Genomic DNA, 24,876 nt, shown 5'->3' on the forward strand with positions numbered 1-24,876 from the left:
GCCACTCTGACTGGCGTGAGGTGATATCTCAGTGTGGTTTTGATTTGTATTTCCCTTATGAGAGGGTGGCAGGGAGGGGAAAGTGGGTGATGGGCATTGAGGAAGGGACCTGTTGGGATGAGCACTGAGTGTTGTATGGAAAACAATCTGACAATAAATTTCACATTGAAAAAAAGATGTGAAAAATAAACCACATACTGGGGCGCCTGGGTGGCTTGGTCGGTTAAGCGTCCGACTTTGGCTCAGGTCATGATCTCACGGTCCGTGGGTTCGAGCCCCACGTCGGGCTCTGTGCTGACCGCTCAGAGCCTGGAGCCTGTTTCGGATTCTGTGTCTCCCTCTCTCTGTGACCCTCCCCCCGTTCATGCTCTGTCTCTCTCTGTCTCAAAAATAAATAAATGTTAAAAAAAATTAAAAAAAAAGAAAAGAAAAATAAACCACATACTGAACAATAAATACAAACAAAAATGAAAGATATTAGGCTAACTGGATATGAGCATTCATCTTCATATAATGTGATACAGCAGGAGGAAAGTAGAAGGGTTTTTAAAAACACATGAGGCTTTATCTTAAGCTAAACTCATCATGAGAGTGTTATGATATTAGAAACAATATCTAACTACTGTCAAGTGATCAGCTACAGGCAATCTCTTTTGTTCTTACCTTCACTATCTGGCATGGAGGAAATAAGAGTTCAACTACATCAAATTACTGTTATGGTAATAAGAAATAGATTTGCATGAAGGTAATACAATCTCCAACTTCCCCAAACTAGTTCAACTCCATTCCTTTAAATTATCATGTACCTCATATTTATCCTTCTGCCCATTCTATTTCTATTCGTTTAGTCACTACCACCTGACACTGGAATGTCTGCAGTAAGTCACTGGTCATTCTTTTAACAGTCTCTACTTTCTGTACATTTAACCGATTTCTTCCAAATCTATCTTTCTAAATTTTTAATCATATCATATCTCTGCTTAAAAATCTATTAGCTAACAGGGTGCCTGGGTGGCTCAGTCGGTTGAGAGTCCAGCTCTTGATTGTGGTTCTGATCATGATCTCACAAACATGTCACTGTTAGTGTAGAGCCAGCTTAGGATTCTCTCTCTCTCTCTGCCCCTTCTTGTTCACGTGCTCTCTCTCAAAATAAACAAACTTAAAAAAAAATCAATTAGTTAACCTAAACTCCCCTTTGTAACTTTATCTCCCACTATTTTCAAACAAATTTTAGTTAGGTTTCCCTCCATCCTCTCCTTCATTCAGGTTGCTGTTCTAAAATATCTACCACTTCCTTCAAAACCCAACTGAAGAGTCACTATCTCCTTGAACCCTTTTAATTCTAGACCAATTATTTCTTTTCTCTCTTTCTCTTTCTCTCTCTTCCTTTCTTTCTTTCCATTTTGGGGTATCAATAGCAATACTTAAGTATATAAAGTATCTTGAACCATGCTACCTTCAATATATACAAAAGACTCATCTTATTGGGGGTTGGGGAGTGTGGGTAGGTCCTAGTCAGTAAGCTGTATCAAAATATAGCAAACATTATCTTTGACATTAACCATACTGGAGACAGATACATGATCCTTCAATAAGTCCAACACAGCCAGTTTGCCAGCATTCAAACAGATGTCCAGAAACACATAGCTGGCCTGAATTTAGGAGCTATGATATTTAGTTGAGTTCCAGAAACACATAGCTGGCCTGAATTTAGGAGCTATGATATACCAAAAAAAAAAATTTTTTTCTATTAAGACATAAGAGCCACACTTAGTGTAAGATGCCACACTATGAGAGCTACCCAGGAATAGAGAGTACCTGACTCTGGCATCCTGCCTGGAGACACCTTTACTGAATGAATGATGGTTATTGAAATTGTTTTTCCTTTCCCATCTTCAATTTTTCCTAACATAAACAGTTGAATTTCAATGGGTTAAAACCACAAAAGATGAGACTGTACTCTATGTACATTACATCCTTTCACTCTGAGTAAATTATGACCTCCTTGAGCATATGCATTTTATTTCTGAGCACCTTGAATTGTTTCTAGTTACTAAGAAATAGATGCTGGCCTAATTCTTGTTTTCAGTTTAATGATCAATTTATTTCACTAATAACTACTGCCTAATATGAGACTATTAGCACATCACAATAGTGTGAAACATGAAAAAATAAGTGATTTTTATTTGTTTCCATGGGCAATTACAGGACTACTTTTAGGTCTCTTGTGAAGTCCTGAGAGTAACAAATACAAAAATAAACATGCATTTTTGTCTGGGTACATGTAATTAATTTAGTTGGTACCTCTGGACTGAAGCTGAAACATACCAAATACTACCTACTAAGCATAAAATATTTGCAATAAATTGCAAAAAAATTACCTATTTCACAAAAAGTGTCCCCCATTAAGATGAAAAAGGTCAAATTCAAGGTACTATGTCAATAGAACATTTCAGGAGTGCCTGGGTGGCTCAACTGGTAAAGCATCTAACTCTTGATTTTGGCTCAGGTCATGACCTCACAGTTCGTGGGTTTGAGCCCCACATGGGGCTCTGCACACAGAGAACCTGCTTGGGATCCTCTCTCGCTTCTCTCTGCCCCTCCCCTGGCTTGCTCACTCTTCACTCAAAAAAATAATAAAATAAAATACATTAAAAAATAGAACATTTCATTAAAAACAACCACACAAAAAAACCCCCAAATCTGGAAAATTCTAGTCACATTCTATTTGGCTTTCTCCTTCCCCTGATCCCCAGCATGCTTTGGTGCTATCCTCCCATTTCACACGTGGTACAAAAGCACTTACACATTCTTTAAGCCAATTCTTCTCTTTTGAATTTTGGCTGTACATCTATGAACAATCTTTCTGGAAAGGAAAGGGAAAAGAAAGCTTTCACCTAACTGGCCAAAGTATTATATGCTCTTTTCCTGGACGGAATGTTTATTGTTTACACAGCCCTTCCCTTACCCTTCAACTTCCTACTTCAAATCCCTAAGGTATGATTATAGATAAGAGTTATTTTCTCAATAAGCTGCTGAAAATACTAATGACATTGCACAAGAATCTAATGCTACAGTACGTAGGCCACAATGGAGAAAATCTTGAGACTTTCCAAGAGGACTCAATTGCATAACAATGCTCCATTTCTCTTAACCCCATTTAAAAGCTTCTTTAAAGCTGTCTCCTCTCTTTGATATTGTTACTATCCACCTCCTAACAACACTTCCTTTAGCTCTGCAGTAACCTCTCTTTTAAAATAAAGAGTTTTGACCCACAACCTCTGTCTGTTACTGTTGCCTGGCAGACCCTATTTCTTCCACTATGCTACACTAACCCATAAAAGGAGAAACATATCATCCTGTGACTTACGGGCTGCTCCCTGATTTTTTCAGATGCTCAAGACTGGCTTTGCTGCTTCATATGTTGCCATAATGGTTTATGTCAATAGTAATCCTTTTTCCAAGGAAGTCCAGAAGTATGTTTCAATAACCATGTTATCATGGAAACCACAAAAAGATGGTTAAGCGAGGCTTCTCTCTAAACTCAGTCACTAGACAGCCTTCTATTTCCACTCATTTCCACCTCTAATTTATCTCAAAACACATCATCATACAAGAAATACTTATGTAAAAGTTTTAAGGTTTTCTTCTGACCTGTCTCCTGCAAGTAAATATTCATCACAACATTGTAAATAAGGAAAATGAAATAAATGTCATGGTCTTAGTGCAGCAATAATGAAGTTAGGAAAAGTCTAACCACTGAAAATTAAGCGGTTTTACATTCGTGAAGTTTTTTGAATCTTTCCTTTTCATACATTAATTTTTTTTTTTTTTTTTCTGAGAGAGCGAGCTCTTATAGGCACAAGCATGCGAGCAGAGGAGGGGCAGAGGGAGAGGAAGAAAATCTTAAGCAGACTCCATGCCCAGCCTGACCTGGGGCTCGATCTCATGACTTTTGAGATCATGACCTGAGCCAAAATCAAGAGTCAGACACTTAACCGACTGAGCCACCCAGGCGTCCCAATCATACTCTCTATTTTTAATGGTATTTCTATTAGTGTAATTCAGTACTGATGTAATTACAAGTAGGGGTTATAAATTTCTTTTTGTCCTTATGGATATTCCTATTATTGGCAGTTCAGACAGTTCCATCTTCTTTATTCATCCACAGTAACTACAAGAGGTAAAAGTGTTTTTTGAGTCAGTCATCAAATCCCCTTGGAAAGCTAGTTCTTCACCAGTAAATGGAGAAAAGAGAAAAACAGATGCCCTCTCTTGCTCAATGTTCTTAGCAAGTAAAATCATGCACTATGTTTCAAAACAAAAACAAAAACCACTTATAAAGCAGCAGGAAAGAATGAAGGAGAAAGGAATGGTTCTGATTAGTCTCACAAGAAACACAATATTTCAATAACTCTGATCAGAAAGGACAGTTTTGTCAATTTTAAACTGGTTTCCACAAACAACAAACCTATCATTGAAAGGGATGATTTGAAACTGATTAACCCATCTTCTCCAGAAAAAGCAGAGCAGTCATTTTTGAAAGCAATGGAGGAAAAGGATTCCAAAACATTTCCTTTTCTTCAGGATAACCTCAAGAAGGTTGCCCAACTACTCCAGACACCTAATAGACCTAGCTTTAATTTATTTGTTCTATGTGGGGCTCATAATGCCCTTCTTTTATTGCATGCTTTCTTCCTAATTCCTAAATATTCAGTTTACTCATTTTTCTAGGTCAAATTCAATGCTACCTAACCAAAGAATCTTTTCTAATGATTCCAACCAGAAGTCATGTCACCCCTATTCTAAGCTTTCACAAACTGTCATCCATAGCTTTTTAAGAATACTGAATACAGCATTCAGTATAAACTTGATGAATGAAGGTAGTTCTCCCCTTTTTCCCCCTATTATTAGTACTAGAACAATAAAAGTGTATCAAATACCTGACTCCCCTGTGGTTGTCATTACTGAGTCAACTCATTTTTCAAGCAATGGCTACATTTTCTACTGTTTTGTTGAGTTATTAATATTTTAAAAATTCACTCCATTTCCTCATCTTTCTTTTTATCTAAATATAATCATCTGTTGCAATGAGAGCCAAAAAACGTAGACAAATAAAATCCCAAACATTCATTTTGGTGAAAATGTAAGAACTTCTTTCCTTCTGATTTATCAAGAAGTGGGAGAGGAAGGGAAAGAAAACTTATTTGAATTTTACTTCCTTTTATTTCCTCAGCTTATTCTGTGATGAGATTCCAAACAGGAAAATAACTGAACAGACAACAGTCAAAAGACACAACAGACAGCAGTCAAAAGGCACACACACAAAAAGAAGATGTATAATAATTCATGAAATGATCAATGTAACCTCAAATGATGGCAAATTAACTGCGTATATAAAGTTATTATCCGATGCAACTCAAAACTAAAACATAACACATCGTCCTTTAATAACCTCTGAATTTATTATTTAGAAAAAAGTACAGCCTACTATCTGTTAGATTAAATTTGGCCATATATTCTGTTATATTACCAACACATCCAGCCATTTGTGAAACCAAGAAAGAGTAAAATGCACTCTTAGGAGTGGTACTCAACCTTGAAGTGCTGAAAGCTACTTCATCATCTAGCATGGGGACAAACACATGCATGCACATGTGAACATAACACTATGTTGTGTAGAAGGCTCAATATAATCACCATCCTTGTAAATCACTCAGGTATCCACTTATTTTAACATACACAAATCAAGGCAGAGCTCCCTGTGTTTCCTACAAGGAGAGCGGAAATCACATTTAACACCTCTCCTCCCACTCTTCTCATTGAAAACTTGGGATTCACAGGTTTTCCCTCTCCTTTCAGTCACTACCAGGCAGCACAACCTGCAGGAAACTATTACAGGTGGACTAGTTTATACATATCATTTAAATACTGTAGGAATGCAGCTGTGCTTAATATTCCAGAAGTGAGCCAAAAAGCAGAAAAGACTCATTAGATTTCTTCTAAAAAAAGATTAAAGTAACTTCCTGGTTTTAGGATTAGCATTACTCTAATCAAAGCATAATGTCTTGCTGATCTTCCTATCTTGTCTTCCACCACTCATAAACTAAAAGTATTGTCACTTTTCTATGTATTATGTGAAATTGTTTTACAGGCTAATTAAGCACAATCTATTGCTTGTGTTGTTACCTAAATCTACATATAACTAGCAAAATATAATTAACAACATTTTCAAATCAGAGATAATTCAGTTACTCATCTATGAACAAAAATTATAAAACATATTTTCCAAAAATTACAATGGTGGTGTAATCTAGCTTTGTTTCCTTTCTGGCCAAGATGAGATATATGATGGGTAATATATTATTGACCTTTTACACTTGGTTCTTTCAAAGCTTCTTCATTTTATTCAGCATTTAGTTTAAATTAAATATTTAAAATTGAAGCTGTTCTATGTTGCAGACATAGCTAAAATGAAGAGCTTCTGTAGCAGCAGTGACCAGATTTTAAATGCAGGTAGATCAATAAAAAAAAAAAAAAAAAATCACCAAGCACAGGCTCCATGTGTGAGTGGAATGGTTTATAATAGCTTGCAAATGACTATGTGCTTGCTGTAACCAGCTGTTCTTAAATTATGAATATGCAACCAATTCATGTTAAAGCCAAATCCCTGCACTATTTCTACAGAGAAATCCCAGTAGTTTTGCTTGTTCTACATGTTAGCTCTGTTAAGGATACAAATAGCAGTAAGCTTCCGAACAAATAGGACCAAACTATTGGCATTTCATGCACTGGGTCCATTATCACAGCAGGGGATGTCAATCATTGGTACATTCCTATAACAGCTCAGGCAATATGACAATGATCTCGTAGGAAAAAAAATCAAAATCTCTGCAGCATACTCAAAGTCCTTCTGACAACCTAATGCTTTCTTACTTCAGCCAATCAGAATGTCAGACCTGACCTACTAGAAGACTTGCATCAAGCTTGAAACATTTAAAAACATCAATCATAAAAACAAAGACAGGACATTGAATTATACAGTATTAACCTCCAGGGTTTGCATACAAAGACCTTAGATTTATTTATGTCCCAGTGAGTTAAGAGCTTCAGTACACCGTTCTTTACACCAAACTGACTGCCAATTTGATGAACCTCTCTGCCCTCAGCAGGAGTGCACCGTCTTTGATTAATGAGTGCATGCTTGTGGAAAAGTGTTAAGAGGAGAAAACAGAGGAAAAACACACAATTATGTCTACACATAGCTGAAGTACCAATGCAATAATTATCTTCAAAACAAATACTCCTTTTTCCTTACATACACATGCACACATGTGCACACACAAAATTAGTAAAGGTTCTTATCTGTATTACTTTCACTGTTATATCTAACATTTTTTTGAATGAAAGACATTCAAAAACCAAGGTACAAGTCAAATTTCATAGATTATAAAAACAACTATGTTAAAAGCATTAATGTAAAAAGATAGAAAACACCCTATCTTATATAGTAAATTTCTAGATATGTGGGATAAAAACTTTATTTTCACCTCATACTCTTATAAAAGCCTGTTCATTTAAAAAACTCCATGTTTAATCTACCAATATCAGGACCATTTAATATTTTACACCTCAAACTGTATTATGAATTACCACAATTTACATAACATTCAAAATAGATTTAAAAGTCATATAACTTGTTTTGGTTTTCTTTCAGCAAAGATATTGCCAATATTTTATAATTTCATATGTAATTATAAATTATACTCATTGCCCGTAACTTCAAAGCTAATATGGTCAACAGAAAAACTCATGAATGAAAGTTTAAATTTTTTATGATTCTTCTGTTTAGAATTGCCCTCTACCCAATGTAGGAAAATTCCTGCTTAAACAAGGGAATGCTGATTTGCACTACACTAATAATTAAGACTACATTACCTGTAAAAAATGAGTTAAGCATTGAGATTCCTTTTTTAAAAAGTTGACATTTAATGTCTTTACCTTAATCCAGTTTATATGAGTATCTGCCTTGACACAAACATCTTATGAGTAAGTGTATTTCTTAAAAACTGAATCACAGGCTAAGGTTAACAGAATACTTTTCTTTTTAAGGAATTGTAAAGCTATTACATAAAAAGAGTTGAGAAAGCATATTACCTGAAAGAAATCTTAGTAATGTGTGATCTATTTAAAAGGAAAACATCTCTATAAACTTATAATTTCAGGAAATCATAATTCTGGTATCACTCAGCATGTACTAAAAGTGCTTACAATTTGTTTATATTGTATAGGAAATCCTTCTAATGCTATTTAACTTAGCAAATCATATATTTGCATCATCAATTTCACATTTTAATATTTTTAAAGGCATCCTATTTTAAATGTTATGAATTTTATGCTCTTTGAAAAACTGTTTTAAAGATTTAAAAATTAAAAATGAATAAATACTGGAACTACAAAAGATCTCCTGACATAGTGAATAAAGTATATTATATCCTTAAACTTATTATCCTAAAGATTTTTTACACAATTTTTCATAAAATGTTTTCTCTTTTAGAATAATCACTTTATTCTTCCTCTTTTCTATCTCTTCTCCCACTAAATAAATAAATAAACAAATAAACAAATAAATAAATAAAATAAGTAGGAAACACTTAGGCACCAATGGGATGATTTGACACCATTTAGTACCATAGTCTGATAGTTGAAACTATCAATAAAAGTTATTAGTACAATAAAACTAAAATTCCCATTTTAAAATCATTAAATGATCACCAATTATTTATTATCTTCACCTTCTTATACAGAAAATTAAACATAAAACTGCCTTTTCCTCAGCAATTCTTTTCTCTTCTGATTACCTTCTGCAACAAAAGTTTAAAGAAATATTTAATCAAACAAGTCAGTATTTATTAAATAAAGTGCAATCTTTTAAAACCTTGTGGTATGAAATACTTAATTTTATATAATCAAAAACCTCTTAAAATACCTAACTAGGTAATTTAATTAATCCCTCAGGATATCAAGTATATTAAAAATCATTAAGATGATATAATCTCAACTAGGGATCAAAATCACATTATTTTGTTCGTGCTAAATCACTTCTTTTAGTAGTCCTAGCTAGGAGTAGGTCCGAAACTCAGAAATTACAACTTAAAATCTTTTTCTTTGAGAAATCTTTAAACCAAAAGTATTCAAGTTTAACACATTCTTTCACTAATTCAAGGAGGTAAGACAGAAAACAGAAACTTTCATGCAACTGTGATATCCTACATCTTGTATAGTAACACAAAAGTAGCAACAAAGACATTAACAATTGCAGTTCAAGCTGGGAGTGACTGTTCTGTTTCAATTCAATGACACCACTAATGGCTTCTTAGCAGCTCCATGAAATCAACCAGCTGTCAAGTTGATGCATCAGAAGGAACAGTTATGCACTCCCATAAGAAAAAGCAACACATCAGGATGTTTGGCAAAACATCTGCTCCTTTACACTGCAGTTCTATAATAAACATGCAAACAAAGAAATGAGAGAAAGGGCAACAGAATTAAAATTCCAAGGTTTCCATTACAGTCTTAAACGCATTTAAAATAAATGACATAAAAATAAAAACAAATTTCTGCCAACTTGAATACTTTTATTTTAAATCTTGAAAAATGCTAAATGTAATTACTCAGATTCTTCTGGAAAGGCAAAAACTACAGAAAAATCATTTCATTTTAAAAATTGAGAGTAAACTTGTTCACCAAGAAAAATCATTATCATAATGTTATGTACAAAACTCAAAAAATGATACCAAAATATATCCTTCATTCAATTAGTACTTAATAAATTATGTCAAATGCGTTTCCAAGACTGAATACTCTAAAAAATATTTTAAATAGTGTTTGAAAAAGTAAATGCCACTACAGTTCAGCAATAGCTTAACATATAAAACCAGTAAAGATACTATTCTCTGAATTTTAAAATATGTACCTACTCCTACTTTTCTCCAAACCATTATATGAAGACAACAAACAATATTAAGTCCTGATAAATAACTTTCTTTTAAACGCATACAATTTGATCACTTCCCCCCCTCCCAAAAGACTCTTCTTGTTTGCCATTACAGGCTGAAAATAATTTTGATTACAGCCATTCATTTCAAACACTTGTAAAATTTTACTTTTTTCTATCTGAAACTTATAAGTGCCTCAATGTTGTCTAAATTATTGATTATGCAGCACAATGACAATATGTACAGTGTTTACAATAGGTGTGAGACATCAAATGTACTTAACTACCATTTTCTTAAACTACTTATCCTCTGTTGCTTGCCATTTATAATCTGCCAAATCTTCTAGTCCTTTGTTGCATGTATAATTTAAAACCATCTGTTCTATGTGCTTTTAACTATTTAAACATTTTTCACCTACCTACAATTCACATAAATGGCAGACATTCAATTCAGTCAGGCTTTCTATATAGCGTTTTACATAAAGCAAATTCCAAGATAAATAGCATAGCAAACAACACCAAAGAAGACTGCTACAGAGATAAAAACATACTACTACATACAATGTAAGTTCTTATGTGTTAGACAAACCTTTTCAGAATTGTTTCTATTACTTTTTTTTTTTTTTAGTTAATTGTAGTCAGTGTTTTTTCCCAACCCAGAAGACAAAGAGAATGCAAATTAAATACAGACAGTTTCATGTCCTTGTTAGAAGAGAAGTAAATATGCTGACTGAAAATGACTACAGGAGACAGAATTCCACTTTCCCATTCAATTTACAGTGCTTTTATTTATATACCAGTCAGTGTATCATTAAGTTTGGTCATGTGACCCACCGAACTTCTGTGAGGTGAAAAACTACGTTAGACAAGCAAATTAAAACAACACTATTTTTATTGTTTATTTTTTCATAATGGCTGACAAGGAGCTTACAGCTTGAGGTTATAAAATATATTTTAAAATAAATTTTGTCTTTTAAATACTAACTACATTTTTACCAATCGTTTGATTTAATATCTGCTACTAAATTTTAAAAGTATCCAGTATCTCCAGGTATTTTCATAGTTGTTTTTGCAAAATGCAAGGAAATATGTAAAAAATAATTTAATTACAAAAGGGGATCTAGGTAATCTAAAGTCATTATACGTAAAATGTTAACCAAGCTGATTAAAGAAAAATCCACAGTAGAGTGGAGTAAATGAGAAAGGGAATATGCTGATTAAAAATAACATTTGAAACCTTTAAAGAATAAAAAAAAAAAACCAACACGTAGACAAAAGCTAGGTGAGTATCAATGACACTATAAAAGTTTATACCATTTTTTTTTTTTACACATTTTCCACCTGTTACCAAAACAAAACGTATAGACGCTGAGGGTTCATTTTGAGAGCAGAACCCAAAAATAAGCAGCACAACTTCTCTAACCAGTAAGTTACACGGTCCTTTAAAGCAGGGAAAAAATTAAGCGAAAAATTGACTCTTGGGAAAATTTCTCGATAAAGTTTACATGACGTCACTGGGCCCCCTGAACATTCCCTAAACTTTGAGTCTTTTCCACACACACTTTTTTGCCTTTCTACGCCTTCTTTCCCTTTCTCAAAAATAAAAAAGGGGAGACTTGGGAATAAAAATTGCCCAAGATGGCGAAACGCTTGTTGTTTAGAGGGCAGGGGAAAAAATGGAGGATATTGTAATATACACAAAGGGATAAATTTCAACAACTCGGCCAAGGACTGCAGCTGCTTCTCTCTTTATAAGGAAGCAACACACAAAAGATAAATACAGAGGGAGAGAAAAGAAGAGAAAAATCTCCCAAATAGCAGGGCCAGCTCTTACTCTGCAAACACTTCCTTCCTTTCCCAAGTCCCAATTCTGGGGTTCATGGAACTACTTTAAGGGGAGGGTTGACGCGAAAGAGAAAGGGGGGAGGGGAGCGACAAGAAGATTAAAAGAGCGAGGAAGAGTTGAGGGCTGGCGGCTGTTCTCGGGGAGAACTGCTAGGAGACAGACATTACTGTAGGGAAAGCTGTGCTCCTCTAACCTCTGTGTACAGACGTACATCTTCCCAAGTATCCAGATCCTTTCCCAGTCCCACCTGCCCCCATAACACGCCCCGCGCCCTCAGCCCATTTTCTGAAAACTCTGGAGCTCCAAAGCTACCCAGAGAGAGCTAAAGAGGCCCGAACTGGGGAGTGGGGGGGCGCAGCTCATCGGTCCTAAAGGGAAGAGGGGGCGGAGGCAAAAAGGGGCAGCAGTAGGCGGACTGGGGTCGGGGGGGGGGTATCTTGAAACTACCCCGACAGGGATTGGGGGAGCAGCGTATATTCCCTCGTAGGAACGGCGATCGCAACAGTGACAGAGGTTATCGTTTGAGAAGCAAAAGTGTTGGCGGCCCCCCGAGCTCTGGAAGCCGAGAGGAGGAGGAGGCGCGCAGCCCCGGCGGCCAGGCTGGGCGGCCGGCACAAAGGAAGCGGACTCGCGGCGGCGGCGGCCCGCGGCCCTGCTGCACCGAAGTCCCGCACCGGCAGCCAGGAATAAAGTTTACATTCTCCGGAGACCGCACCCCCCACCTCCCACCCAGGACCGCGTCCTCCTCCCCCAAACTCCGCTCGGGACCCCGAGCACCGCCCCAGCCTTCCAGCCAGCACAACAAAGAGACACACCGACCGGCGAGGGTAAACAGCCGCTGAGGGCGAGCAGGGCGGGCAGGGCGAGCGCCGCGAGACCAGCAACTCCGGAGTCCCCGCTCGCAGGAGCGTAGTTTCTCCTGTTCGGCTGCAGCCGGCTCGGTAACATTTGCAATTTTCGACTTCACCCGCACCCCTCACACCCGAACATTTTGAACTCACCTTTACTTTCGAACTGAGTTGCGGTGGGTGGGATTTTTGTCTTCCCCAGATGGTTGAAGGTTACGATTTTTGTTTTTGGAAACCCTACCACCTCCTTATCTCGATTATTATTTTTGCAAGAAAAGTATAAAGAGAGTTGGAGTGGAGGTGAGATTTGTGATCGGGAAAGCCCTTGACTCCCTCCTTCTCCGCCTTCCGCCTCTCTCTGATTAGTTCCTATCCAGCAGCAGATTGAAGCAGGAGATGATTCTTCTCAAGGTTTGTTCAGCAGCTTCACTTCTAGGCGAAGGCTTCATGAACCAAGTGACGTCAACCAACAAGGCTTCTCTCTCTCTCCTCTCTCTAACAATGAAAGTTGCTGTTAACAAGGGAAAAAAGAGAGAGAATTGTTTATACCATTTCAGTTCCAATAATAAATGACCTATCAGCTCCTAAAGGAGCCAAGGGAGGGAGGGGGGTTGCTTCTTTCTCCAAGAATACTATAGCTTCGAGTTTGCAACCGTTCCTTGTCCCAGGAAAAAAGTTAAGAAACTAATTTTTTTTTTTTTTTTTTGCTTTCAAAAGTAGGGCAGAAAATAGGATTGAAAACCTAATTTTAAAAAACGTAAACTGGAAAATAGGGAGCATAAATTAATCATTCTCACCTAAACTTTTTTTCTCGTAAACTCATAATTCGGTTGAAGTCTGTAAACCAACTAAATTAATATGCCAAGAATTCATGGATGTTTGGAACTCAAAATGCAGGACGCAAGATGGTCCGGGATAAAACGCTATTGCCCAAACACGGGCAAATTAAACTAGCTGTAGTGTTGATGCACTGAAATAAATTTAAATAAAACGTTAAAACAGTAAGTCGTTTTAAAGTTATAAATTAAAACTGTAAAGGGTAATCTCAATTGTAGTTTTTCCCTCCAATTTCTGAGGTCAAAAAAGTGGAGGGGGAGGGAACTAATTGTAGGAATTGAGCATTTTTTGAAGAATCAAGTTAAGACTGGTAGCTCATTGCTCCATTTTTAAACTACACAGGAGGTATGCTTTATGTCTACCCCCCAATCTCCTCCCAACTTTCTGTTTACCCTTCCATTTCTCCCTCACCCCCCAATTCCAACATCCTGAAACCAATAAAGTTGAAATAAAGGTGAAGCACACCCTATTCCCTCCTGGATACACCACCGCATAGCTTCCTAAAAATGATTCTTAAAAAGCCTTAACTTTGGCTAATGTTTTATTACACAGGAAGATATATATATATTTTTTTCCCACTGAGGTAGTGTTTTTTCCCCACAACACATTAAAATCTCAAAGTTCATATAATAAAAAATTTCGTGAGTTAATTTTCAGGATGAAGAGCAAGTGAAAGGCAAGCTACGGAAGAATAATTTGACCATATATGTATATTTTGTACATACATTTGTGGATAAATGTATCTTAAAAGATGCTATTGTTTTATGTTTCCTCTTCAGCCACTGGCTGTGATTTTAATTGTGCTGGAGGATCTTCATTAGTATTAACACATGGGGAGATTTCACAAAGCTGCTTCATTAGGGGGGAAAAAAAAGCTTGGCAGACTAGGTCTTTTTGCATGCACTGAGAATGTCAGCCTTACCTCGGTCATTTGTAACATAATAAGTGCAAGTACAATGATTGCAATGCAGGAGCACTGGGGGAAGGGCAGAAATACTGCCTGTCTAATAGGGATATCTGAAAAAAGGGCTGCTCATTACACAGTAAAATGTATGCTAAAAATTAGTGAAGATGATGTCTCAGGAGACTGATGCTAAATAAATTAATGTGCTGATATGTTTTTAATTATTATTTTTGTAGTAGTTTATTTCGTTCTCAGGATTCACATTGAGCAGCAAAGCTGCGCTAGCACTTATTGATTTTTTTTCCCTGCCACATTCCCGGAATACAGATTTTAATCATTTCACTACACCACACTCAGTAATTTCATTAAAAACTGGAACCTTCCATCCCCAGAAAAGCATTTAATTTCAATGACATACAATTTCTCTCTTAGCAGAAAACTGTCTCTACAGTAAAAGCTGGCCTAAGGTTCAAATGCATAATTTAATCCTGAGTTTTCCATGCTCTGCATTCCTTTGAAGCTATAATTTGAGTAACTACCTAATAACTGTAATAAGGACAATAATTTCCTTATAATATATTATTAACTCATATTTAATTAACTCAGAGGCCAAGCTCTGTACATGTATGACTGGGTCAAGAGTTCTACAATCTCAAAATTTACCAATAATGTTCCAGAAGAAAAATATAGATTAAAATACAAGTATGAATGCTAGCATTTAGATATTCCAGCCAAATTAATATGCAAAAAAGTTCATGAATTTTAAATAATAGTGATCATTACTCAAATAAACAGTATTTTAAAACATGTGGAAGGAAACCAAGCAACTCACTAATTCTATATATAAAGAATTATAATATTGATATTTCAAAACAATCCATTTCTGACAGTTTAATCACTAGATTTACTATTGAGAAAGTATTCAATTTTGAAAACATTTTTTTTAAAAGGGCTATATTTAAGTTGCCTCAATTTTCATACAGAATTCTCTTAAACATTTCTCTTAAAGTTAAATGGCACACTTGAGTAATTTGGATAACAAAGGATATTTAAATACTTCAAAAACAATATACAGCAAAGTAGGTTTCAATTTTAGGTTACAGTAATATTCTGAAATGATAGTGGGTTGAAAATGGCACATTGGTTTTCCAAACAATAGGTTTTATACGGATATGTAATTTATATTGCCTGCTTTTAGAGAAGAAACCTGTGGGAAAAACATTTGATATAATTCACTTATTACTTTGAATATATATCTAATCAACAGAAAAGACTGATACATCTCTAATAAAAATGATTAACTTATATAAAAATCAAAACTCATATTAAAAATTCCTATCATTCCTCTGGTTGATTTTAAAACCATAATCCAAAAAAAAAAAGTTTTAAGACTATGTATATATAATCTCAAGTTGCCATCACATACAACACAAAGCTTTTCCTTGGTTGAATGATGGAAGTAACTTACACAAAATAAGACTAAGTGTTGTCAAAATGTTAGAAAAAAGGATAAAAGTAATGGTAATACAGAACTTGGTTTTACTGCCTACAAAATATTTTAAAACTGTATATTTTATATTTTATTATCAAAACTATATATTTTTATTATATAATTTGGAAAATATTTTTGCAATGCTCAGAGTTGAAATGCAATTAAATGTAAATCAATAATTAACAAAACAGTGGATAAACGAAAAACTCAGATTAACATCTAAAATTCATAAGATGAATTTCTACATTTCAATAAAAAAAGCTTCAATTTATATATTTAAGTTTATATTTAAAATAATTTGGTGCTTTTTGGGAGTTCAAATATATTATCTAATTTATACATTTAAAACTGATTTTTTAAAAAACAGCATACTAGAAATTTAAAACTGGATTATGCCAGTATTTGATACCCTCTTATTATGAAGTTGTGCTTATTTTTAATGATTCCTTCCTTTTTTTATGTTATCACATTTGATTGTTTCAGAGATTACAACACAGTCACAGAGTTGGGGGGTGGGGAGATAATTACTATAGTTATAAAATAATTTGGCTCCAGTAGCACTTAGTTCTTTGCCTAAGATCATCATCTAAATTAGTACTTCATCTTCAGAATTCTAAAATAAATTGAAAACACATCTTTTCTAATATTACTGATAACTATTTCTGAAATTCTATCTATGATACATACCTAACCCATGCTACCACTATATGCCACCACTAGATGTAAATTTTGCACTTTCTTCTGTAAAGTAGCATCTATTTTTAGGATCAAAATAGAACTTCTTAAATAGGTAGATACAGAGATAAAGATGATCAGGTATCAAATTTATTACTATGGGTATAATACATGGATCTTCAAAGAGTAAGGAATTAACATGTACAGAGAACAAAGTCTATAAAGTCTGACTACAAAAAGCCAAACGAATGAGAGATCTCAATAGTGGAACAAGCTGGCCACTGTCATGTCTTGTTTCAGTTTCAATCAGTACAAACTAATGAAGAGTTATTTGTTTTCATTCATTGAACAAACATTTGAGTGCTCGCTATATGCTATGCGCTCTGCTACAGGCTGGAAAAACATGAAAAGCTCATATTCTGGTTGATGTTGAAAGTGTGAAATTCCTGGGAGATTAGAGACTCACATAAATCATATTATAAAGATACAAATAATGAAGTTTTGTTAGAATAAAGAGGATGGGGCAACTAATTCTGACTGTGAGTCTAAAAAAGAGCTTTATCAAAGGGATGCCATTTGAACTGCATCTCAAAAACTGACAGCTTACCCTATTCGAGAAGGGGCAGATCCTAAGTAAAAGAAACCATAAGTTTAAATACAAAGAGCTACTAAGTCTGCTGCCCATCCACTAGTGAGAATACCAGTGCAACAGGAATATCAGTGTGAGGTGTATCAAGGATGAAGTAGGGAAAGGAGGGTAGGATCTGAGAGTGAAAGGCCTGATACATACCATGGTAAGATGGCTGAATTTATTCTGAGCGCCAACAAAGGTGAGCAAAGGAGTGACATGATCAACCTTGTTTTTAGGGAGCAGCAACTGTCTAGGTGCATTGTCTAGTGCAAATGATAGACTGTAGTATGAAGTGCTTAACGATCCATGAGAAAGACGGTAAAAGACAGTGGCATTAGAGATTCAAAGTCAGATATTTTTGAGGTAAAATGTGGATCTGGTGACCAACTGAAAACACACAGAGTTAAGGGAGAGGAAGGACTGAAGGAAGACTAGTGGGATTTCTGGCTTAAAAAACCGGATAAATGGTAGAGTCATTTGTAAGGCCATTTTTAATGGAATTATCAGAATCCATTGCAAAGGTTTTTTTGTTGTTGTTTTTTCAATGTACATACCCAGGGACAATATCAAGAGATTCAGTAGGTCTAGGGTGGAAACCAAGTATTTCTTTTCCTTTTTAAAAGAACTCTGACAGTGCTTCAGATAAACACTCCTAATTAAGAACAGTATTATAAAATTGATTATAAAATTCAGTTGGAAGAAAAAAAAAAAAGCCCTGAAAAAGAAGAGCATTGAAAGTGTGTGTGGAGGTCCCACATCGGATATTAAAATATGCTATATATATGGCCTTTATAATTTACATTTGGCCTTGGCACCTGAGAAAAAGACCAATGAAACGTAATAGAAAATTGAGAAACTGACCCAGGTGCATATGGAAATTTAACATAGATAAAAGCTGAATCTCAAAGCAGTGAAGAAGAAATGGACTTCCTAATAAGTGGTATTGGGATATCTGGGTAGTCATAAGAGATGAATTGGGATCTGTTCTAAAAATGAGTTTTAAAAGGAACAGATACTTAAATATAAAAATTTGAACCACATCAGTACTAGGAGAATTTATGGGTCAATCCTTCTATAATTGGAGGGTAGGGAAAACATCTCTAGTAATGGTTAAAACTAAATGCAATAATGTGAAATACTGGCAATACATAAAATACATTCAAATACATGAAACTAAAAAGGTTTATATGGCACTTAAAGAAAGAGGTTTTATATGGCAAAAAAAAAAAAAAAAGAAAAGAAAAAATACCACAAGAACAATGACAAATGAGAAGCTTAAAAAAATATTTTAACTTATATGAGATAATGGAATAACCCTATATATAAAGAGTATCTAAAAATGAATAAAAGACCAACACCCTGATAGAAAAATGGCAAGAGATATGAACAGATATTTTAACAAAAATAAACGCAAATGCCCCTTACACAGAAATATCCTCAACCTCGCTGATAAGAGAAACACAAATTAAGAATCACTGAGATAGGAGCGTCTGGGTGGCTCAGTCAGTTAAGCATCTGACTTGGCTCAGGTCATGACCTCATGGTTCCTAAGTTTGAGCCCTGCATCAGGCTCTCTGCTGTCAGCAGCAGAGAAACTCTGCCCCTCCCCGCTCATCTCTCTCTCTCTCTCTCTCAAAAATAAACATTAAAAAAAAAAGAAGAAGAAGAATCACCGAGATACTATTTCGCACCCAACAAATTGGCAAAAATCCAAGTTTCACAACTGTTAGAAAGGCACTTATGGGGAAAAGGACCCTCTAAAATATGCTTATTGGAGTGAAAGATGTAAAATCCCCAACAACAGAGAATTTGACAGTATCTAGCAAAGTAACATATGCATTTCTTTTCTGACTAGCAAAACCCATTTCCAAGAATCTGATCAACACTGACAAAAATAAAAAATAGATATAAGAAGATATTCACTGAAGCACTGTTTGTTACCGCTAAAGTGTGGAAATAACCCAAATGTTCATCACAGGGAAATGGTTGAGTTAATTATGGTACATGCACAGTATTACGCAATTTTTTTAAATTAAAAAAAAATTTTTTTAATGTTTATTTTTGAGAAAGAGAGACAGAGCATGAGCGGGGGAGGGGCAGAGAGAGAGGGAGACACAGAATCTGAAGCAGGCTCCAGGCTCTGAGCTGTCAACACAGAGCCCAAGGTGGGGCTCAAACCCATAAGCTGTGAGATCATGACCTCAGCTGAAGTCAGACACTTAACAGACTGAACCACACAGGTGCCCCTATGCAATTTTTAAAAATAAATAAGGAAGGAATGCATATAGTATGAAGTATTTCACACCTACCGAATATATTGTCAAGTAAAACAAAAAAAAAAAAAAGCAAGGTGGATAAAAACATCAATGGTATGCTACCATTCTTACATATATTTACCTAATTTCTTAAATGAAAGGAAAAAAGTCAAAACTTTAAAAACATGATCACCTATAAGGAGAAAAGGAACAAGGTAGAAAATACAGAATAGTAGGAAGTTTTCACATAAGACTTGTTTTGTAGATGTGATTTTAGAACCATATAAAGTAATTTACATAATTAGAAAACAAAAACAAATTAAACTTAAAAACACTCCCATTAAATGAAAGTTAATGAAATGAATGAACTTGATTGCATATGGAGTTCCATACAGAGAATATTTCAAGTGCCTTTACATACAATAATTTTTTTAAGTTTATTTATTTATTTTTGAGAGACACAGAGACAGAATGAGAATAAGTGGGGGAGGGGCAGAGAGAAAGTGGGACAGAGGATCCAAAGCAGGGGCTGTGCTGGAAGCAGATAGCTTGGTGCAGGCACAAACTCACGCACCATGAGATCATTACCTGAGAGAAGTCTCACACTTAACTGACTGAACCACCCAGGTGCCCCTACATACAATAATTTTTAAAAACCACACACAAACAGTAATTTAACAGCATATCCCTCATAGGATATAAACTAAAAAATAACTTTAAAGCAGCAACAAAACAGGAACTTAAATTGCTATCACTAACCATATTTTTGTGGTATGAACTGGTGTTGTTACTGTAATATTGTTGCATGCACAGTCTGAGATAAAGCAAATGGATGTTTTGCAAACAGCAAAGTTAGTGTTTTTAAAAATTAATTTTTGCTACGGGACAAAAAAGAAACATATAAAATGAATGAGTTACATGAACTCTCTGATCCTGAATTTGAACTCTGATCCTGAATTAGGATATATAAATGAACTCATTACATATTTTATATTTAAAAATATATACTTCTTAGTTTTGCTCACTGTAAAAGCCTTAAAAACAGGGACCATTGCAGAAGCAACAAGCACACACCTGTGTACCCATATTATAGTCTCTAAACACCATTTGCCCTGAAAAGAATTCCTTAATGTCAAGGCTGATTCCAGGTTCAGGATAGGAAATGTCCAAGATAAGCCTAGAATACCCTATTACACCATTAAGCATGGAAACTATCCAGATTATTGGCTTCATGCTAAAAGGACTAGAGAAACAATTTAAAGAGGACAAATAGAAGTGACTCCCACTGGCCAAAGATGAGACAATATGAACAACTACAATGGAATGAAACATAAATATATCTTAATATATAAATTTATAATGATACTCTTTTAAAAATCTCATTTTTCATCTTTGAAGGATGCCAGGAACCAACTCATAATTTTGAAAACTGGTAAATAAAGGAAACAAGAATTTATTCAACATTTCCTACCAAATGTGCCTTTGGGAATCTAATTTGAAATCGTGTTGCAATATATACTGCTATATATCTGAATGTATGTGTGTGTCTACATATGCAAAGATTTCAACATTGGATTTCATTTTTTACAAAAGAAGCTTAAAAATGTCACTGGTCTGGGTGCCTGGGTGGTTCAGTCAGTTAAGCATCTGTTTCTTGATTTTGGCTCAGGTCATGATCTCACGGTTCTTCGGATGGAGCCCCCCCATGTTGGGCTCCATGTTGACAGCATGGGGCCTGCTTGGGATTCTCTCTCTGCCCCTCCCCCTGTTCATCCTGCACTCTTTCTCTCAAAATAAATAAATAAACATTGTTAAAAAATGTTATTGGCCTGTACTAATGGTTACTGTTCAAGTATACAATTAACCTGTGAGCTTCAAGGCAGAAAAAACAACGAGGAAATATAATACCATTCTCCTTATCTGGTAAATAAGAAACTTACAACTTATTTTATTTATTTATTTATTTATTTATTTATTTATTTATTTATTTATTTAAATATAATTTATTGTTAAATTGGCTTACATACAACACTAAGAGCTCATCCCAACAAGTGCCCTCCTCAATGTCCATCACCCACTTTCCCCTCTCCCCCACCCCCATCAACCTTCAGTTTGTTCTCTGTATGTAAGAGTCTCTAATGGTTTGCCTCTCTCCCTCTCTGTTTGTAACTTTTTTTTTTCACCTTCCCTTTGCCCATGGTCTTCTGTTAAGTTTCTCAAGATCCACATATGAGTGAAAACATATGACATCTGTCTTTCTCTGACTGACTTATTTCACTTAGCATAATACCATCCATTTCCATCTGCATTGCTGCAAATGGCATGATTTCATTCTTTCTCATTGCCAAGTTGTATTCCATTATATATATAAACCACATCTTCTTTATCCATTCATCAGTTGATGGACATTTAGGCTTTTTCCATAATTTGGCTATTGTTGAAAGTGCTGCTATAAACATTGGGGTACATGTGCCCCTATGCATCAGCACTCCTGTATCCCTTGAGTAAATTCGTAGCAGTGCTATTGCTGGGTCATAGGGTAGTTCTATTTTTAGTTTTTTGAGGAACCTCCACACTGTTTTCCAGAGTGGCTGTACCAGTTTGCATTCCCACCAACAGTGCAAGTGGGTTCCCATTTCTCCACATCTCTCCAGCATCTGTAGTCTCCTGATTTGTTCATTTTAGCCACTTTGATCAGTGTGAGGTAGTATCTCAGTGTGGCTTTGATTTGTATTTCCCTGATGATGAGTGACACTGAGCATCATTTCATGTGTCTGTTGGTCATCTGGATGTCTTCTTAGAAAAGTATCTATTCATGTCTTCTGCCCATTTCTTCACTGGATTATTTGGTTTTTGGGTGTAGAGTTTGGTGAGTTCTTTATAGATTTTGGATACTAGCCCTTTATCCGATAAGTCATTTGCAAATATCTTTCCCATTCCATTGGTTGCCTTTTAGTTTTGTTGACTGTTTCCTTTGCAGTGCAGAAGCTTTTTATCTTCATGAAGTCCCAATAGTTCATTTTTGCTTTTAATTCCTTTGCCTTTGGAGATGTGTTGAGTAAGAAATTGCAGTGGCTGACATCAAAGAGGTTGTTGCCTGTTTTATCCTCTAGGGTTTTGATGGTTTCCTGTCTCACATTTAGGTCTTTCATCCATTTTGAGTTTATTTTTGTGTATGGTGTAAGTGGTCTAGTTTCATTTTTCTGTATGTTGTTGTCCAGTTCTCTCAGTACCATTTGCTAAAGAGACTGTCTTTTTTCTATTGGATACTCTTTCCTGATTTGTCAAAGATTAGTTGGGCATACATTTGTGGGTCCAATTCTGGGTTCTCTATTCTATTACACTGGCCTATGTGTCTGTTTTTGTGCCAATACCATACTGTCTTGATAATTACAGCTTTGTAGTGGAGGCTAAAGTCTGGGATTGTGATGCCTCCCACTTTGGTTTTCTTCTTCAATATTACTTTAGCTATTTGGGGTTTTCTGTGGTTCCATACAAATTTAGGATTGTTTGTTCTAGTTTCTTACCAATTTAGTAAGATGAACTTAAAATAATGGAATAACATCAAACAAAATTTTATAACGAATGTATAAACAATATTTATATGGTTTCCATAGCAGTCCTCCAGGAAGGCCAAGGGTGTAGTGATAAATATAATTAAGTTGATTGAATTTATTCAGTTAGACTCTTGCTCATGCAAGTCAATCATATAAGATTGTATATATTATGCCCAGCAGCACTCCAGGGGCCGCCACATGTTGAATCCAACTCATAACAACTCAGGACAATCAAAGTAAACTTTTCAGGAAATTTGCACCTTGGGTTTTCTTTTATTTTTTTTTTTAATTTTTTTTTTTAACATTTATCTATTATTGAGAAACAGAGAGAGAGAGAGCATGAGTATGAGAGGGACAGAAAGAAGGGGAGACAGAATCTGAAGCAAGCTCCAGGCTCTGAGCTGTCAGCACAGAGCCTGACATGGGGCTTGAACTCATAAATTGCAAGATCATGACCTGAACCAAAGTTGGATGCTCAACTGACTGAGCCACCCAGGTGCCCCGCAAGTTGGTTTTTCAACACAGTCATTACCAAAAATAAGTATTTTCAAACTTAAAAATCAAATAAATAATATTAAACACAAACACTCAAAACTCATCACTTCTTATTTTATCATGCTTTACTATCATAGGTGTATTTCAGGTTATTTATGTTTGCTGTAGTACAGCAAAAACAAATCAACAACAACAACAACAACAAAAACTACAGGTAGTTGTGTGCTACCTCTCATCTCTTCCCAACTCTGTGTTCAGTGATGGCACATTGGTAGCTTGAGATGGACCATGACGGGAACATTTACACAATGGAAACTGGCAAACACAACATATCAGTGCGTAACAATGTGGTTTTTTTTGCTAAGTTTAGACTTAAGAAGTTAATGGAAAAATGTTAATGCAAATTAAACTTAAATGTTACATTGGAATAACAGAAAAAATGGGAAAATAACAATCTTCTAATATTTGAAAACTATTAACAAGTTAGCAAGAAGTCACTCACATCACTGGTGAACAAGTTTTTTTTTTTTTTAATCTTATTCACTTAAACAAAAGTATCAATGGCCATTTATGTCAGAACTACATTCTTCAGCAATTTCAACTCCAGGTTGGCTACAGACACAAGAGTTTGGTAAAATCAATGAGAGCATTCTGTGAAAATAAACTTGGCTATATCTATTTGACAATACAGTATTATATATTTTATTATTTGAAATTTATTCAAATAATTTTCCCAGATTTACCACATCTCTGTTGGAGAGGACCATAATGGCTACTAGCCCTTGAGGAATGTACAATCCAATTGAGAGAATCAATAATCTAAAATATCTGATACAATGTGATAAATAATCTAACAAAGGTTTTCAAAGTAAAATAAGTGCACATTAAATATTTTCTCTGGGTAGAGATGGGGAAGAAAAATGTGTATGAGTCAATCTCATAGTAATTAAGCCTTCTTTGCATTACAGTTTATCTTGATGTATAATTTTCAGCATTAAACTTTGTAATTTAGCTCTGAAAGATAGTTTCAAAGTATTCAAGGTACTGACACATGCCATTTGGGCAAGCCCTCTAAAAATCACAGAAGTAGTGTTTTCTGGGTCAGGAAGAAATTTTTTTTTTAAGTTTTTTATTTATTTTGAGGTGGGGTGCAGAGAGAGAAAGAAAATACCAAGCAGACTCCATACCACCAGTGTGGAGCCTGACATGACACTGGAACTCATGCCCCATAAGATCATGATCTGAGCCAAAATCAAGTTGGGACACTCAACCGACTAAGCCACTCAGGCGCCCCAGGAAGAAATATTTTTTATATCCTATCTGATTTCAAATATTCATG

At 35.3% G+C, this 24,876-nt stretch overlaps 1 protein-coding gene across 6 annotated transcripts in view; it reads right to left on the reverse strand.

Moving 5' to 3' along the window:
* BAZ2B (bromodomain adjacent to zinc finger domain 2B) overlaps positions 1–24,876 on the reverse strand; it is a 500,560-nt gene that overhangs the window by 376,196 nt on the left and 99,488 nt on the right. For 5 of the 6 annotated variants that reach the window (XM_023259353.2, XM_023259354.2, XM_023259351.2 and 2 more), the window contains exon 3: positions 12,845–13,202. The gene's annotated coding sequence lies outside the window, so the exon portion shown is untranslated. Of the gene's footprint in view, positions 1–12,844; positions 13,203–13,488; positions 14,735–24,876 lie in introns of those variants that run through there. The other variant, XM_045034826.1, reaches the window with a different exon arrangement.

This window comes from Felis catus, chromosome C1 (genome assembly GCF_018350175.1).
Source record: "Felis catus isolate Fca126 chromosome C1, F.catus_Fca126_mat1.0, whole genome shotgun sequence".
NCBI classification, from domain to species: domain Eukaryota; kingdom Metazoa; phylum Chordata; class Mammalia; order Carnivora; family Felidae; genus Felis; species Felis catus.